This window comes from Dermacentor variabilis, chromosome 1 (assembly GCF_050947875.1).
Source record: "Dermacentor variabilis isolate Ectoservices chromosome 1, ASM5094787v1, whole genome shotgun sequence".
In the NCBI taxonomy this organism is placed as follows: Eukaryota; Metazoa; Arthropoda; class Arachnida; order Ixodida; family Ixodidae; genus Dermacentor; species Dermacentor variabilis.
This window is the reverse complement of record NC_134568.1, coordinates 278,122,540-278,141,748: the sequence shown is the minus strand read 5'-3', so window position 1 is coordinate 278,141,748 and position 19,209 is coordinate 278,122,540.

The window sequence follows — 19,209 nt, the reverse complement described above, 5'->3', positions numbered from 1 at the left end:
TCGTAATGGAAGTCAGGCACACGGTGCAGGAGAACGCGTATTGTTCAAAATGACTGACCTGATGCGGCCGTTTAAGCTTGGAGAGGACATTGGTTTGTTCCTGGTTAACTTTGAGCGAACGTGCGAGAAGCAGGGGTTCTCTCGGGAAACGTGGCCACAGCGCTTGCTCACTTTGTTACCCGGCGAGGCGGCCGACGTAGTCGCTCGCTTGGATAGAGAGGAGGCAGAGGATTTCGACACAGTGAAATCGAGTCTTCTAAAAAAGTACCGGCTGTCTGCGGAGGCGTTCCGTCGGAAGTTTCGGGAAAATGAGAAAGGCAGAAGTGAGTCATATACAGAGTTTGCGTATAGGCTTATGTCGAACATGCAGGAGTGGCTCAAAGAAGAGAAAGCGTTTGGTGACCACGATAAAGTTCTGCAGTGTTTCGGGCTAGAACAGTTTTATAGTCGGTTACCGGAGAACGTGCGATACTGGGTCTTGGATAGGCCAGACGTTTGTACGGTGGCTAAAGCCGCTGAGCTAGCCGAGGAGTTTGTGACGCGTCGGGCTCGCGGAGCTAAGGACGGTCAAAAGGGTGAATTTGGCTCGAAGTTTGAGAGGCCGAAGTTCACACCCATGAGATTTAAGGGGGACACGCGTAGTGAGGATGCGAGTGAAAGCAGTCCGACCAAACGTAAAGAGACGGCGGCAGCCAAACGCAGAAAGCGGTTCGAGATGAGGCGAGCGCGCTTGTGTTATACGTGCCAGAAGCCGGGTCACTTTTCGGCGCAGTGTCCGGAAACAACACCAAAAGTTGTGTTCTTTTCAATAGGCAGCACGGACGAGAACATGAAGCTTCTTGAGCCTTACATGCGAGACCTCCTCGTAAACGGGAAAGAGTGCCGAGTGCTTCGCGATTCCGCAGCTACGATGGATGTAGTTCACCCGTCTTACGTAGAACCCCATATGTTCACGGGCGAGTGCGCGTGGATCAAGCAAGCCGTGGAAGCTCATAGCGTGTGTCTGCCGGTAGCAAAAGTGCTTATTGAAGGACCTTTCGGAGCGCTTGAGACGGAGGCGGCAGTGTCATCTATGCTGCCACCCCAGTACCCGTACCTATTTTCAAACAGGTCCGATCACCTCCTGCGCGAGAAGGGGCTTTTGTTTGGTGAAGCTAGTGTTCAGGCCTTAACCAGATCGAAGGTTCGGGAGCTCGCTGCAAAGGCGGTAGTTGCGGGGCCGACGTTATCAAACAACGAAAAAGGGTCAGAGGCGCAGCAAGCTGATATTCAGAGCACGCCCGAACAGAATAGAATTGAGTCTGTAGCGTTGAAGGCGCCAGATACTGGAGAGGAAAATCCCGACGCGGGAAAGTTAGAAGAGCTATCTACTGATTTGCTCATCGCGCCTACGTCAGACGGACTTGATAGGTTGCTAAAAGTCAGCCGGACGGCTTTGATAGCCGAGCAAAAAAAGGATGGCAGCCTGGAAAACGTGCGCTGCAATGTCAAAGAAGGTATCGCCAGGAAAACTGCGCGTTTTGTGGAAAGAGGTGGAGTCCTGTACCGGAAGTATCTAGACCGCCGAGGAGTGGAGTTCGATCAGCTGGTCGTGCCTCAATGCTATCGTCAGGATCTGTTGCGCTTGTCACATGGGGGTTCGTGGTCCGGACACCTAGGAGTTAAGAAAACTAAGGACCGTCTCTTGCAAGAGTACTATTGGCCAGGGTGTTTTCGGGACGCAGACCATTTCGTGAGGACATGTGACACTTGTCAGCGGGTGGGCAAACCAGGGGACAAATCGAGGGCGCCGTTGAAATTGGTACCTATCATTACGGAGCCTTTTAGACGGCTCGTTATTGATACTGTGGGACCTCTGCCGGTAACAGCCACGGGGTACAGACACATTTTGACTGTGATCTGCCCAGCGACAAAGTTCCCTGAAGCAGTGCCGCTTAAAGAACTCAGCTCAGTTGAGATAGTTAATGCTCTACTGTCCATATTTGCGCGAGTTGGTTTTCCTGCAGAAATTCAATCAGATCAGGGCGCAGTGTTTACTAGCGCTTTGACGACAACTTTTCTCGAAAGGTGTGGGGTAAAGCTGCTACACAGCTCAGTGTACCACCCACAGTCGAATTCCGTTGAGAAGCTCCACTCCGTCATGAAGCGCGTGTTGAGAGCCTTGTGTTTTGAACATCAAACTGACTGGGAGCTGTGTCTGCCTGGGGTGATGTTTGCTTTAAGGACCGCGCCGCATGCGGCTACGGGGTTTTCGCCAGCTGAACTGGTGTACGGTCGCTCGCTTCGATCTCCGCTTCGCATGCTTCGAGAATCATGGGAAGGTAGGGGCGACGACCCAGTCGTGGTGGAGTACGTGCTTAAGCTCCTCGAACGCTTAAGAAGGGCACAGGAGTTGTCAGGTGAAGCAATGGCAAAGGCCCAGCAGAGGGCCAAGGTTTATTATGATCGGACAGCCAGGGCCCGTCGTTTTGAGGTTGGCGATGAGGTCATGATATTGCGCACATCGCTAAACAACAAACTAGACGTGCAGTGGGAGGGCCCAGCGCGAATTGTTCAGAAACTGTCGGACGTTAACTACGTGGTAAGTCTGCCAGGAAAGCGGAAAGCACAGCAAGTTTACCACTGTAATCTGCTCAAACCTTATAGACAAAGGGAAGCAGTGGTGTGCATGATGGTAAACGTTCCTGAAGAGCTTCCGGTCGAGCTTCCGGGACTAGGCTCAGTGACGAACAGGGAAGACACCGGTCAAGTCATTAGTGACCTTATCAGTAAAGCACCGCTGTCGCCTGAGCAGAAAACCGAACTACACCAGCTATTACAAGAGTTTCAAGGTCTGTTCTCTGAGAGGCCTGGTAGGACTTCTGTACTTACTCATGATATAGAACTTACCTCCACAGAGCCAGTACGATCCAAGGCGTATCGGGTGTCACCCCGCCAGAGCGATATTATGGAGGCTGAGGTAAAGAAAATGCTACAGCTCGGTGTTATTGAGGCAGGTGAGAGTGATTATACCTCCCCTTTGATTTTAGTTGAGGTACCGGGCAAGGAACCTCGTCCTTGCGTCGACTACCGCAGGCTTAATTCCATCACTAAGGATCAAATTTATCCGATCCCTAACATCGAGGAGCGCCTTGAGAAAGTTAGTAGCGCTCAGTTTATTTCCACCCTAGATCTTGTCAGGGGTTATTGGCAGGTTCCACTTACAGAAGAGGCTAGTAGGTATGCGGCGTTCATTTCACCAATGGGAACATTCCGTCCTAAAGTGTTGAGTTTTGGTTTGAAGAACGCGCCATACTGTTTTTCAAGTCTCATGGATAAAGTGTTGCGGGGACAGCAAGAATTCGCTTTACCGTATCTAGACGACGTAGCGATATTCTCCGCATCCTGGTCTGAGCATATGACACACTTGCGGGCAGTGCTAACCCGCCTGCGCGAAGCAGGCTTGACAGTCAAGGCTCCTAAGTGCCAGTTAGCACAGGCCGAGGTTGTCTACCTCGGTCACATGATTGGTCAGGGTCGTCGCCGCCCCTCTGAAATAAAAGTGGCCGCTGTGCGAGACTTTCCGCAACCGCGCACCAAGACCGATATTCGGTCGTTCTTGGGTGTCGCCGGCTACTATCAGAGGTACATCCCTAGGTACTCTGATATCGCGGCTCCCCTGACGGATGCTCTAAGAAAGACCGAGCCTCAAACAGTCGTCTGGGACGAGACAAAGGAAAGAGCTTTTAGCGCCCTAAAGAGTGCCCTAACAAGCCAGCCTGTGCTACGATCGCCAGACTATACAAAGGGGTTCATTGTTCAGTGCGATGCTAGTGAGCGAGGCATGGGCGTTGTACTGTGCCAACGGGAAAATGGAGAAGTAGAACACCCCGTCCTGTATGCTAGTCGTAAGCTGACCAGTCGTGAGCAGGCGTATAGCGCCACCGAGAAAGAGTGTGCATGTCTCGTGTGGGCCGTTCAGAAATTGTCATGCTATCTAGCCGGCTCGAGGTTTATCATTGAGACAGATCACTGCCCTCTCCAATGGCTGCAGACCATCTCTCCCAAAAATGGCCGCCTCCTGCGCTGGAGCCTCGCTTTACAACAATATTCCTTTGAGGTGCGTTACAAAAAGGGGAGTCTCAACGGTAACGCCGATGGCTTAAGTCGAAGCCCCTAACGTAGGAATCAGCCTCAAAATTGTTTGTTACTGATGTTTTTCTTCCTGAGGCAGGATTTTTTTTAACATATTGCTTTTGTTTAGTGTTTCAAAGTGATGATATGCTTTCCAGTGCAATTTTTCAATTTGTGGACGCGTTCTGAGTGATGCTAGACTACTGTAAGGAACTAGGCAGTGGTATAAAAAGGGGAAAGAGCCTGGCAGGGCTTAGTGAGGGTTGTGCCGTGCTTGCTGACTGAGCGGTTGAGTTTTCAGCGTAGTTCTAACGCTTGCCGGGAACGAGAACAAAAATGTGAACTCTCCCGAAGTCACTTTGCAGTGTCCCGTGCGAACCTGAACGAGAGAACGAGGCCTTCTCTGTGCGCTGCGCTCAAGAAACGTCAAGGGACGCCCGACTTCGGTTATGAGCATCATCGAGCGACATCCCTCCGGACAGCGGATGCAGTCCCCTGTCCATCGGGATCTCCTTTCCCCGGCGGGGCGGTCTGTTGCGTTTCGCCTGCGACACGTGGTTTTGCCGGCGCGACGGCGGCGGGGCGGCGGACATTTTGGCCCGATCGTCGTCACCGCAACACTCATCGCCAGGTGTTTCCAGGCGCGTCTGCGGCGATGCGACCGCCTAGGGATTTCGTTCCAGTCATTGTGCCCGAAACAGGCGAGGCCAAAGCAGGGATCTCCTTCCAGTTATTGGGCCCGAAACAGGCGATGCCAAAGCAGGGATCTCGTTCCAGTCATTGTGCCCGAAACAGGCGATGCCAAAGCAGGGACCATCTTCTCGTTACATTCATTGTGTCCGACCGGCAGCGCCACGACAGTGTGCTGCGCAGCGCCACGACCAGGTGCTACGAGATCGTGCGCAGCGCCACGACATGGTGCTACGGCGTCGCTACGACAGTGTGCGTCACCATTAGCCCATTGTACATTCACGTGCTCGTCTTTTGAGGGGTTCCTTCTTGCCCTCAACTGCGAGTGTATAAAAACAGCTGCCCCCGGACGCCAGAGGAGGGCTCCGATTTCTTCTGTTGAGTGAAGTGCTCTCCCGTCTCTCTACTTCGGTCAAACCTGACCGCCAACTCTTTGCGATGTTAAAATAAACAAGTTGTTTCGTTGTTACCTGTCGACTCATGCTTTGCCGGGACCTTCGGATGCTTGCAGTTGTACCCCAGGCCGCCAGGCCAACGCTACCCTTGGGGCTTGCGACCCAGGTACAACCACGGGCGACAGCGCCGAGTTCCCAACAGATCGTACCAGCAGTCGGATCCAAACACTGAGCAATATATGAATGTGTTGTACTGGCGGCACAAAACAAGTCAGATCAGATTATGGGGTTTTACGTGCCAAAACCACTTTCTGATTTCCAGACACGCCGTAGTGGAGGGCTCCGGAAATTTCCGCTACCTTGGGTTCTTTAACGTGCTCCTAAATCTAAGTGCACGGGTATTTTTGCATTTCGCCCCCATCGAAATGCGGCCGCCGTGGCCGGGATTCGATCCCGCGACCTCGTGTTCAGCAGCCCAACACATAGCCAGTGAACAAAAGTCAAACGAGAACAATTTATACGAAGGCTTTCTTGTAAGATTTGGCGATGGAGAAATAAAATTGCTCTCTAGGACCACATGTAGGCCCGACTTGGGGCATTGTAGACATTAGGAAAATTCGGAGTTTGCGAAAATTTAATGACAAACACACCCCATCCCCGATACATTTCGGTGGTCGCGTGATGAGTCTTTCGTTGGGGCGTTCCTTCACCGACCGAAATGCCACCGATCTCTAAGGCCTCATGCGCTCCTCGACGCGCAACACAGAGAGATAACCAGTCAATGAGTGCATAAGGATGACAAGGAGTGATGAGAGGTTATATGGGTCTCAACGCGCTTGATAATGGTTCGACGCCGATGGATAAGGTGCGAAAAAGAGTTAAGGGCTTGTAATGGTCGCAGTAACTCTGATAAGGTTGATAAAGAGCGAGCAGAATTGATAAGGGCCGGATCAAATCCGATACGAGTTGATAGGGGTTGGATAATGTCCTATAAGGTTGATAACGACCAATAGCGGTTGATAAGTGTTTATACTGGTCGGATCATGTTTGATAAGATTCATAATGACACCATGTTGCGTGCGCATGAGCAAGTGGCACAATTCTTACGCATACTTGGACAGCTCCGGTGGAGTTTCTGCTTGATTGTTTCTAGTGTGGGGAGGGAAAAAAAGCTCTGCTGCCGCTGACACTGCATATATATCCCGCCCAAGGCGGGATATATGTACCTGAGCTATTAACTTGACTTTCACGTTATTTTCGAATGACTGGCATTGCATAGCGATTTGTACATTTAACCCGAATGTTACCGGTACGTCGCCAGCAATAGGTACCGCGCACCCGTCGTATGGCCATGGAGAACGGCCATGGAGCGGTGTAGCGACCGGCGCCACCAATCACAGAGAGGAAAGATACAGCTAGGTGTACATTGCCACCAGGAGGGGCACAACGACGATCGGTTCTAGAAGAAACAAGGCACATAGAAAAAAGAATAATGAGTTTTATATGTGACTTCGATGAAACCCTGCGAACAAACGTAACTTCTCACGCCTTGAAGCACGCTCTCGCAGAGTGCGACTTGTTGCGTTTGCGACTAGCTTTTCTAGCGTCTGCATTATGCAATAGTGATCTTCACAGACGTAGTGATGTTGCTGCACAAAGGCCAGAGTGGACATTGTTGAAGCGCCTTGATTGCCCACTATGCTTGAGCATTCACACCGCCTACTGCGATATTCAGACTACGTGCGACAAGCTTCAACGGTTGGTCAGAACAAATATACAACAAATATACGCATGCTCAAATTACTAGTGAAAACAACAAGAGAGCAACTACAAGTTCAGATAATCCTCCTTCAGAACGGAAGGTTGCATAAAGCGCGCAGCTAAATTATAAATAGAATTTCTTTCAGCGGCTTTACGTTGCTGCTTGGCGGAAGATCAGCGAACAGAGAGTTTGTACTGTACCTTCAGTGACTGCTGTTACTTTTGCAACTCAATTGTAGCTTCGTCTAAACTTTCCGCGGCAAAGCGCAGACGGCGACAAACTGATCAGTTCCTGACCTCAGTACCTGATGAGCACCTACCTGTCCAGTTGCCTCTCTTGCCTTGTTTTGTTTTTGTGCTAAATTTTTAGCTATGAGCACGCATACACAACTAGCCCAGCAGTGCATTTTTTCTAAAAATGCCACATCATATTTACTGAGTCCTGCTCACTCTCCGCACTACATATTTATCTACTTTTTAGGCAGCGAAGCTGACAGTGCGGCTATGGAAGCGCTCGGAAAGCGTTATATGCGTGTTTTCATGGTGTCTACGTGATGTCTAAGAACTACGTTATTCGATCACCAAGCATGTATTTAGAGGAAATGAGGCTTTAAGGCTTTAGGGACGTTAGGAGTTAACGAAACGTGATAAATCTTCGTTTTCTATACCTGCTTAGTGGCGGCATACGAAACGCTTACAATGTTTCCCACTGGTATGGAAGAACGAAAAATGGCAGCTACTCTATATTCAAAGAAACTAGGAAGCATATTATGGATGGCCATTACAGAAAGTGAGAAGTGTATAGGTTATTTACAGCCTCTGCAGTAATTTACTTTTACAAGCGTGCCGGTGCTTTACAAGCTTGTTTTATGGACTGCGTAGGAAATTTTCCAGAAGTTTTGAAAGAAGTTGGCGGGGCACAAAGATATATGATTTCAATGGAACTGTGTTTCCTACTATTCCGATAGAACTGTACGTGACATATTCAATGGAACTAGGGGCCGTGCTAGCTGAGGCCTGGGGGGAAAGTTTAACGTTTCTGACTTAATTAAAAGTTTTGTAAATAATTGCTCAACTCTCATTTTCTTTCCATTTTGATGCGTTATACATGCCAGGTACATAGTAAATTTTCCTGGTGCTCTCGGTGTACTAAGCGAGCCACCTTGTTTATATTTAGTGAAAATAAGGAGAGGGGGACATGGTATGGATAACACGTAGGCGGAGCTCATACTGTGTGGGTTAATTACGTCCTTTGCATAGAAGTGCTCCGGAGAATTATGAGTGTGCTTTACTAACGGTGCAGCATTTAACGCACTTTCCGGTGAAAACTAGGTCTTCAAAGTTGAAATAACGGTAAATTTAATGGAATGCTATGCTATCTACGCAAAATGTAATTTTACAGGCGGTTTATGGGCTTTGGCGGAAACAATTCTGACGACAAATTAGAATCACCAAACACATATTTAACAAATCTTTATTATTATTATTATTATTATTATTATTATTATTATTATTATTATTATTATTATTATTATTATTATTATTATTATTATTATTATTATTATTCTTATTATTATTATTATTATTATTATTATTGAAAACTATTGAATGTCTACATTGCCGGTTATTGCTCAGGTTATTCCTTAACAAATTTTCTACCCTGACTGATCGACAGTATGGCTTTGTTTCAGGGCGTGGTACTGTGGCACTGCTTGAGAAATTTTCAGATGAACTGTTCTCGGCATTCGACCAGAATCTTTTCACGTGTGCGCTATTCTTAGATGTAGCGAAAGCGTTTGACACCCTGGATCAACAAATATTGTTAAGTAAATTGTATTTGGGGGGATTTCGTGGGCCTTTTTACAACATTCTCGAAAATTACTTGAGCAACAAATTTCAAGTGGTCGCTACCGATGATAAGGGCGTTTTTAGTTCTAAGCTGTCGGTAAAAGCTGGAGTTCCTCAGGGGTCCATTTTATCGCCATTGTTGTTTAACATCTTCGTTAACGACTTTCCTTAGGCAATTTCCAAATGTTCCGTGTTCCAGTATGCTGACGACATTGTGTTACTGGCAAAACATCTTTCTTACAAAATGTCCACTGAAATGTTTGGCAATGCTTTAGTTGACTAATAATGGAATTGTTGTTAATGTCCAAAACAACACAACTCGTTTGTTTTCGCGCTCCTCTCGCAATTAACTACTGCAATTAACATGCCTCTCTACTTACATGAGTCGAACTCCGTTTTTTGTAAATGTGCGCCTATTCCATACGTGGATTGCCTGAAATATTTCGGAATAGCTTTCGATAGTAACTTATCGTGGCAACATCACTTACCACTTATTTGTTCTAAACTGAGGTCAGTCGCTTGGCTGTTGTTTGATATCAAAATTTTTGCGCCCTTGTCTGTAAGAAAGATTATTGTACATGCACTGGGTTACAGCGTGTGGAGGTACGGCACTACAGTCTTCGGCTTCCATTCAGATTGTTGGAAATGCAGGGTAGATGGGATTATAAAAAAAATATTCCTAATAAGGTTGCCTACAATTTCCCAATAGTAACAGCTGCAAATATCCTCAGAGAACTTGGTCTACCGAATTTTCAATCATTGCTTATAGAAACCGTTGTCGTCGAAAATTTTTGGAATTGCGCATTCAAACAAATAAGTGCCGTAACAAAAGAACTTACAAAACACATCCGTTATGTAGTTCCTCGTTCAGCCACAAGGTATTGTGCGACCAGACGCTGTGTGCCGGACATCTTTAAAAACTTACCAGATGAAATCTTTAACGCAACAGCTATGGTGAAATGAACCTCCAGTACCAGTATGAACCTCAAATATCCTAACATTCTTGAATTTCCTCTGTTTTAAGTAGAGCAATCAAATGTTACCTTGTTCTTTTCAATTTTTTGTCATTCATTTTGTTTATTCTACATGTCTCATCAATTTATGTATTTTGTTTCGCCATGCGTAACATATTCTTAGGCTCGGTCCTACATGCCAACTGAGGCTTAGACAGGCCTGTTTGTGTTGTTTTGTATTTTTGGTGGAAATAAGCATTATTATTATTATTATTATTATTATTATTATTATTATTATTATTATTATTATTATTATTATTATTATTATTATTATTATTCGTTGTAGTAGTAGTAGTAGTAGTAGTAGTAGTAGTGTGCTATCACGATTCTGGTATATTTCTATATTTGAAACGTTAAGGCAATTGTATTCAAAGACAACTTTGATTCTCCAGGAGCGCTTCTGTTTCGAAATATTCGTCATAATATTCGACACTCACTCGGTTAAGTTAAGCTAAGTTAAGTTAAGCCCCCATTGGGTCGTGTACAGCTTACTGCGGTGGCGCGTGGTTTGAAAGCTGGGCGAAGCTGACAACAGCTGCGCTCTCCGCTACCGAAAACAAGCACCGACTGATTTTTTCTCTTTCCCTCCGATTGACGTTCCCTCGCGGTTTGACATTGTGTCTAAATCCATGCCCCTGAATGCGAAATTAGCTAAGTGAGTGCCAAATTTGATACTGAATATCTCGGAGCAGAAGTGTTCGAGGACAATTAAACAAATAAGCTAAATGAGTGATATAGATATTGTTCTGTGTTCAAAATTGATTTATGTGGCGATCGAGTTTTTTTCATACCGCGTGTAATTACTTGTGTTCTGTGCTTTGGCCATTCAAAATATTTGACTTTATATATGCACACGTGTACCGATCTCATGCACAAAACTTTGTGAGTCATGTACTGTTGGACTATTGTGCTTATACATCTGGTGTTCCACTGAGGGCCATGTTTCGTGACATTTTTCACTCTTTCTTGCGCATATTTGTTTCCTTTGCTAAGTGACAAACAGCCAGTGCCGTCATAAAGGCGCCAATCTCTTCTATTAATAATTTCAATAAAGAAAAGTAAAGTCTTGAAATATGATTGTCTTGACGCTTAAAGTATAAAACTACACCTCAATTGTGATAGCAATAAATCTAATTAAGAAATTTCTGGTAATCGTGCATTTGATGACTCTAATCTGCCGCGAAAATTGTGTATACCAAAGCACATAAGCCTTAGATATGACGTAGCTAGCCTAACGTTTTTATTAAAAGTAGCAATATTTTAACTTTGAAGAACTTGTACAACATTCACTGGGATCATTTTTTTTGTAATTCGCGTCAAACATTATGGCCTGTTGTCATGAGAAGTTGAGTGTGCATAGATAAATTACAGTTTTTGTACGACCGTTAAACAACGTTTGCAAATGTCGCACGAGAACTTTACGTGACACATAGTACACACACAGTGCAAAAAGGGGGCCGTGTTAGGGGTGAAGTGTGGCGAACTTTTATCGTTCCCGGCCTAATTGCAAGTGATAACGGGAGCCATCTCCCTCCCCTCCCCCCCCCCCCCCGCTCTATGCGTTACGTACGAGGTTCCTAGTAGGTTCCCCCGGTGTTCTTGCTGAACTAAACGAGGCGCCTTGTTTATAAATGGCGAAAATAAGGGAATGTGTGGCTGATGGGTTGAAAAAGATCGAAGTGTTAGGGCTGTTTTCGACCTTTGCAGTAAATTACGCGTGGTAATGGGGGGAACATGATGGCCTATGCTCATGCGAAGGTGAAGGTAAGTGGGTGAATTACGGCTTGTGCTAAATATCCAAGCTCTAAAGCATCATATGGTTGCAACGTTCTAAAGTGTGTGGGTGAATTTACGGGAAACTGAATTTCTTAGTGCAACTGCTCCAAAGAAACAGCTTCGCTTGAAATTGAGTTGCGATTCTACAATGTCGTACAAGTATGCTGTTTGCTGCTTTCTTTTGTCGGTATCAAGAGCTTTAAATGATTTCTGTATTCGAATTATTTTTTCATTTTTTGCATTTTTGCCATGGCGACACACCTTATAGTTAGAATATTATATATTTGTTGAGTGCTTTTAGTGCGTCACTTATTTGGCTCCTCTAAACATTTTAGCTATGAATTTATGAATTCAGGAAGTATTTGTAAAGTTGTGTTAGTGGCAAAGGCTCCCTTTTGCCAGATGATATTACCTGTTCTCTTAGAGCTAAGGGCCTTCTTCTAGATAGTTGCCGACCCCACAACTGAACTATGGTTCCGGAATTCCTCGAACACGCAATAAGCCACAAATTATATCCTCTTCTAATGTAACTTGTTCAGAACTCGTAATAAATGAAAATGAAATGAAACGTCATGAAAATCGCATTGGAAAAACGCATTTGGTAGCCTCACAGGGCGCAATCTACAAATACGGAATGCTTATATAGAACAGTGCATGGCGGCTGAGTATTCACTTTTTTTAGAGATATTTCTTTAAAGGAAAGCGGTTCACCGTATTTCTAACCCAAGCTAACTTACAAAAGGATAGAAAGTTGGGCGAGTTTGTACGGTAACATGATCTGGGATTGTAGTGCGAAGTGACAGGGACAGAGACATGTCCTGTCGGCTTCTAGTCTCTGTCCGTGTCACTTCGCGCTACAATCCAAGATAACGTTACTAAGCTAACTTGTCTCACCAAATACACCGAGCGTTTTCGCGGAAACCGTAGGTACGAGAATGTATTTTTTTTTCCTTTGAACCCGTTCGTATCAGAATGTACCGGTTCAGAACTTCGAACTGGTACGAGCCACTATAATTTTTGCTCCGGAGCTGAACCTGAACAGATGCGAAGAGCGTCAACCCGGACCCGAACTGAACCCCCAAGGGTTTCGGTTCGACACCTTTTTTATGAGCGGTGTCTGCACTTGCAGTCTACTTGAGAGCTGTACACGCTAGACAGGCAAGGAATGTAACTGTTGACCCCATCTGTTGTAACTGACTGCGTGTAACGGACTCCAGCTGTTAAGAATTTGCAAAACAAATAAACGAGAAAAGAAACTGTCCAAAAATTATCGAGGATGGTTTTCAACGTAAGCGAACAGCCGAACGCTCTTCTAAACCTCCCCACGCCCCTCAAATCCCGCGCGACAGCACTTGACCGGAGCGCCGCCCTTCGTCCCCATATGCTCACACGCACAGCTCTAGACGATCTTGCTAAGGGACGTATGCAACGGAGCCAAGTTATACGTTCGCGTTGTCGCCAATAGCCTATTTTCAGAACCTCCGGAATAGCCGATTACGCTTAAAGAAATCTGACGAAAAATTTTATTTTAATCTTGCGAAAAGCCCAAAAACCATATCTATAACTCACCTGTTTCATGAGAACTAGGGCCATATAACGTAAAACTATTCCAATATGTTTTTATTCCATTCTCCAGACGTCAAATTTGCGTAACCGCCGACGCAAAAATCGGGCGGTCACCCGCAGGGTTGTCTGAATAGACCAATCAAACGCTCTCCTCGTTCATAGGAGGTCCCTTTTGTTTGCTTGAAAAACGAATAACATTGCCTACACTGAGCGGCTTGTCTTATCTAATTGGCTGACAAGAGGCGAGAAGCACACTCAAGTGGAGAGGGATTCGATGGGGCCGAGGCACTGCAATGAGAATCGATAGCCGGATCAAGAGGGTGGTGCCGGCGACTGCAGTTGGCCCACTTTTCCTTACTTAGCTTGCGGTGGCTCGTCGAAAATCGCCGTGGCATGAAACGGGAGCTTAAGAATGACGCTGTAACAGATACTCGGCAAAAAAGAGTTGGCAGAACGAGGTCGTAAACGTGCCGAAAGCGCTCGAAAACGTTACACGGCCACGCAAAAAGTTTTATTATATGCAATTAAACCCATGCTCTACGGCAGGTGAGAGACGCCAGTGCCTGAGCGATCGGCGGCAGCCGTCTTTTATTCCTTTCGGAACGGGGCAGCCTACGGCTATTCCAAAGAAAATTCAGTTTTGTTCGGCATATTAATGCATCTTTATCGCGTACGCGTCACTTTGACGCGGTGAGTTTTTGCGGTTTTGTGACGCCGCGTGACAGGCAGGTGAGGTGGGTGCAGCCCGAAAACTTTGACCAATAGCTGAGTTCTAATGGTGAAAAGGGGGTCGAATCAGAAATAACTATTTTTCTTTTGCTCGATCAAATCATGTGTAATCAGTATGTACACGACGTATCAGATGGGGAGCTATCACGGTTTTCGTGACGTCGCGTGACAGACAGGTTAAGTGAGGGTGGTCCAAAAAGTTTTTGACCAATCGGAGAGGGCTGATTGCAGAATTGGAATAGAAAATTTTGTAACAGTTTTACGTTATAGCGTCCCTACGTTCGCATGGAAGGTTTTTTTTTCTCGTTCTTTTTTTAATATGATATAATTGCTGCTAGCGTGCAACAAGTGCCGCCCAACTCAGTTGCGCGAGAGCACATGGCGTTTGTGTCGGTGGTGAACGTCTGACCGCCAGCCACGAACCACTAAAACAGGAAATAAAGCCAAAGAAAACTATTCACTGTAAAGCAGAGCTGTTTAACATGCCATCTATAAATGTGATGTGATGAAACAAGCGCTCATGAAATGAACAGTCCGTCTGCTAAAACGGAGTTATACTTATGACGTCAGAAAAGGGGGCAAAAAATAGCCTTTCGCTGCTGTTTATACAGAGCCAAACAAGGCAAGTGTGCGCCCGGTGTTGGCCATGCTCGCAGATCCTCAATCTCGTATCCATCACTTTCGTTACAGTGTTTAAGAGACGAACAAATACGGGGCAGTCGTTGCCCCAGTTTCGCGGAGCTGCGAGACCGGCTCCGCGAAGCGAGGCATTTGTTCCGTACGACTCTGTTGCGCCACTCCCGCGATTCCCATGGCAACATCCCATCCCGGTGTTCAGCGACAGGAAAAAGGGCATCACCACACTACAGACGATATGAAGGGCGCATGGCTGCGCACAAGGAACTCCACAAGTTTGCCCCATTGTTTTTTTTTTTTTCCCTGGAGGACCACGGGCCGATGCTGATTGCACTGGGCTTCTGTCGGGCCGCGCAGTGTCGCAATCTCGGCGACAAATCAAGAACGCCTAGCTCTCTCGAGCTCCGGGACCTCAACCTCTCGGAGACGGGGGGGGGGGGGGGGGGCAACTTTCACAGCCCTGTTGCGGCGCGTGTGGAAGCGCACGTGGCCGCGCGCGCCCTTAATGCTCACGATTGATGAGGGCGAAGGAATCTAGATCAAGCTAAAAACGGGTCTCGCAAATTAATTGAGAAGGGGAGCGCGTGACTCCGCCCCCTGTGCGCCTGCGCTGCACGGCCGGAAGCTCTATGGGCGCGGGAAAGCTGGGAGCTGCGTTTTCTTACTTTAACGTAACAAAAAACACAGGTCCGTGGTGATGCGCTCCACGAGAGTTATTTTTAAGGTTGTGACGCGTGCACAAAAGTTGCTCCCCTTTTTCCACCGCCATCGGAACTTCATAAAGAAATGAACCCAGTCTTCCTTCCTTTTTTTTGTTTATAACACAACTATCGTATTCTACATCGAATACTTCGTTAATGCTCTCCAAAAGCATCGCCCACAATTTGCCTAAATCTATCGGACGGCGTATACGCTACCGTATAACCATGTCCAATGAGGCACCAGAGGACAGAAATGGTCACGGCTATTACTGCGCGTGCACGTGTCGTTGACGCTGCCCCGTTTTCTCCTGTTAACGTGACCTAAGCCGGCCATGTAGGGTTTTCGGAATTCTTCAGACCGCATTCCTCCATTCCTCCATTCCTCCATTCCCATTTCTCTCTCAAGGACCGACGCTTGGCAACTTGGCATTCTAGCACGCACAATCTCCTTAGAAGAGTGGAATGCCGTACATACAAGGCGCACAAGACTGCACAGACTAAACACGTCACTTCAACTCAGACCTCCAGCCGGTCTGCACCGACGTGAAGCGTCTCTTCTGTGTCGGTTATGGCTTGGAGTTGCCTTCACGAATGCCTACTCAGCACTAATTGGAATGGCTGATAGTCCTGCATGTGATGTTTACGGATGCGAGGAGAACGTTGACTACTTATTGTGGCATTGCCTTCAATTTCAAGCACAAAGACAATTCCAGTTCCAACAAATTCAGGAAATTAGATGATCGTCCTCTGAGTGAACAGACAATACTAGAGCACCGTCCCGACCGATCATCGGCTCAGAAGGCAGTGAAGGCACTTTTGTGTTTTCTCAGAACCTTTGGTTTGCGCGAGCGGCTTTAACTGAAGTGCTGTCCGTACACGTATCTACACCTTCTCTCTCCCTTCTCTCGCTTCCCCTTCTCCCATCCCCCCGCGTAGGGTAGCCAAACAGACTATTGACTGGTTAACATCCCGGCCTTCCTGTATTCCTCTCTCTCTCTCTCTCTTCAGCGAAGTGTTACCATATAATTATTGGAGTGTCGGCCGGCTAACGATATATATATGTATATATATGACTAAAAAAAAATCGGGCCCCTCGGTTAACCCGTTTTCTTCTCGTTTATATATATATATATATATATATATATATATATATATATATATATATATATATATATATATATATATATATATATATATATATATATGCGGATGAGCCGTGCTATTAAGTCGTCGACCTGCCTGCCAAGTGTTGGCGGCTCTATGTCCAAAGAGCAGTACAGGTTTGCCGTTGCGCGTTTTTAGAACGGTTCTGAACCGAACCGTTCGCTTGGCCTCGCGTGTTCAGTCCGAATGGCGCTTTAGTCGGCAAAACAACAACAGACAACATGATTCTGACCAAACACGCCAGGCCAAGCAAATGAATCGTTCTCCGAAGCGCTAAAAGATCGTGTCCCCAGGTGTAATGTAAGTGGCTGCACGTTCGCGGCGTAAACCACAGCCGTGTCACCACCGCTGGGTCATCCACCGGGTCAGATCCTGTGCCGTCCTTGTTACGGCACTCATGCATCTGAGTTTGAACGCCATTTCCCTCAGCTCACGCTTTGTTTTTGTGGGCCACTTCAACGAGTAATGGGGAAATGCCTGCAGTACACGGAAGTTGATGGCGCTGTAACGTGAGACGTACTCTGTTACGCAGGCTGGCAGGATCGAATGCCCTAGTGAAACACGGACGCGCCGAGACATGGACGACAGGGTGCACGTGTACGTATAGGTAGGCGCAAACGAATATGGAAGCACGCTTTTCTGCTTCCTTATTAGCGAACACTACATGGGCTAGGAAAACAGAAGCGCTTCAGAGATTCGTGCATGTTAAAACATTATATGCCTGTTCTAATGACATGCCATACAATCTCTGCCTGGAACCAGCGAAGAAGCGCTTCAGAGATTCGTGCAGGCTAAAACATTATACGCCTGTTCTAATGACATGCCATACAATCTCTGCCTGGAACCGGCGAGATTGTCCTTATTCCGCGACTATGATGACACGAGGCTCCTGAACAGGTCAGCAGCATTTCCAATTAGTGCAGCGAGTGCGACCTATATATATCCTTAGGTCGATGACACGTGCTGTTGGGGTTATATTTTTCATCGTATAACTCCTTCGTTCCATTCTTTGCTTCCACATGACATGTCCATTTATTTCTTACCGCTGTCACCGCATGTCTTTCATTCAAACATACAAATGCACCAAGGTTTTCAGCGTACCTATAATTATTTTTACTTGCAGTGAATACTGATTACGTGAAACTAACAGCATATTTCTGTCGTGTTTTCTGTGACCGCACTTTGGAGCTCGAAAATATTCTTATTTGAAGCATTTCCTGCAAGTCATGTGTAGTAAAAAACGAAAGAAAGAAAGATGAAGAAAAATGGGCATCGAATGAATGCATGCAGCCCTGTTTGATGCAGTTACTGCAGCAATGAGTTCGCGCATTTGTTGTTCGTTATCCAACGGGCATTGACATCTGGAACATTAGACTTGAGTGTGACTTTCCTCAGCATTTTGTGCCTAATATCCTGAATAACAGGGCGCAGCCACAAACGGTGGTGAATGTCCTCCGTAGACGTAGGTGCCGGCCAGTTATGACACGTTCCAGGGTTGTCAGTTGCATATATATGCTTAGGTCCAGGGGACAGCAGATGTCAGGGCCAACCCAGCCTGAAGGCTCTGAACAGAAACTTCGTTAATGCTGCGGCGAAGGAAGCAGAAACACGGCGCTGTAAGCGCACGCGTGTACCGTCGGAGAATAGACTTCTGGACTTGGAGGAGAGCTCGGGGGTCACAGTGCAGAGAGATTGGTGGGGTTTCAGATAAACACGTTGAGTGGGCCATTTGGTAAACCAAGCTATTGAACTGAGTCCGACTATGTGTCTTAATCCAATGCGCGGTAACGCTGAAGTTTGACAACTTGCTTTAGCTTATGTATTTGTTGGCAGATTTCGAACGTCGTGGGAATATTGTTTCACTTCCTTCAATGTATGTCAGTGTAGATGTTAAGTTAAGTAACGTTTGATAACGCGCTGACGCACTCGACGGTATTATGTATGGCTTGCAGTTCTATAAACAAAGAATCCGCAGAAAACACCCGCCGCCTCACCCGTAACTTAGCGGGGAAGACGCCGCCGATTGGCGCAATACACAGATTGGGGTATTCCCTGATCTAACATTGCTAAACGCCATGTATCCCACTCGCTATAGGGCCAACTGCCCTTGGTGCGGTGGCATACCCACCCTAATGCATGTAACCTGGGTGTGCGCTAAGCGTCCTCATAGGCGAAATAGCAATGACACCATGGAGCAGTCGGAGGCACAGCTCGCCAGTGCCAGTAGTGAGAGGCTGCTGCTGTCGCAGTAACTGACTTCAGAGCCAAAGGAACCGGTGAAGTTAGACTTTTTTTTTGTCCCCATCAGTCTCGAACCCACTGGCTGTAAACGCTACATAGTCCTATAATAACAACTATTTGATTGCTGAGCTGTTTTTCCCTTATGTACTTATTTATATTCCAAAAATATATTCCAGACCTTATGTTCCTGTATTTGTTTAATATCCTGTCCGTCTTCATCGGTTACTCGTTCGCCGTTAACGTGTGTTATACTATTTGTACATTCTTTGCGGTGCCTATCCCATCTGATATTAAGCTGGTCAATTATCTGTGCATTACTTTTATTACGCTCTTTAACCACATTACTTCCGGTTCTTTCAGCAGTTCTTGCATAATGGGGTCTTCGTATCTTCTTCATAACATGGGATGTGCAGACTTTGTCAGAAGTTTTGGAACCACTGCGCGCGACCACACACCAGGTCATCTGTGAAGCGTTTTTCGCTCCATAATTATGGCGCCTGAGAAGAAGGACGCTGAATACTCTCGCATACCTTGAAGGGCGAGTTGTGAGAGTAGGAGCCCAGATTTCAATGATGC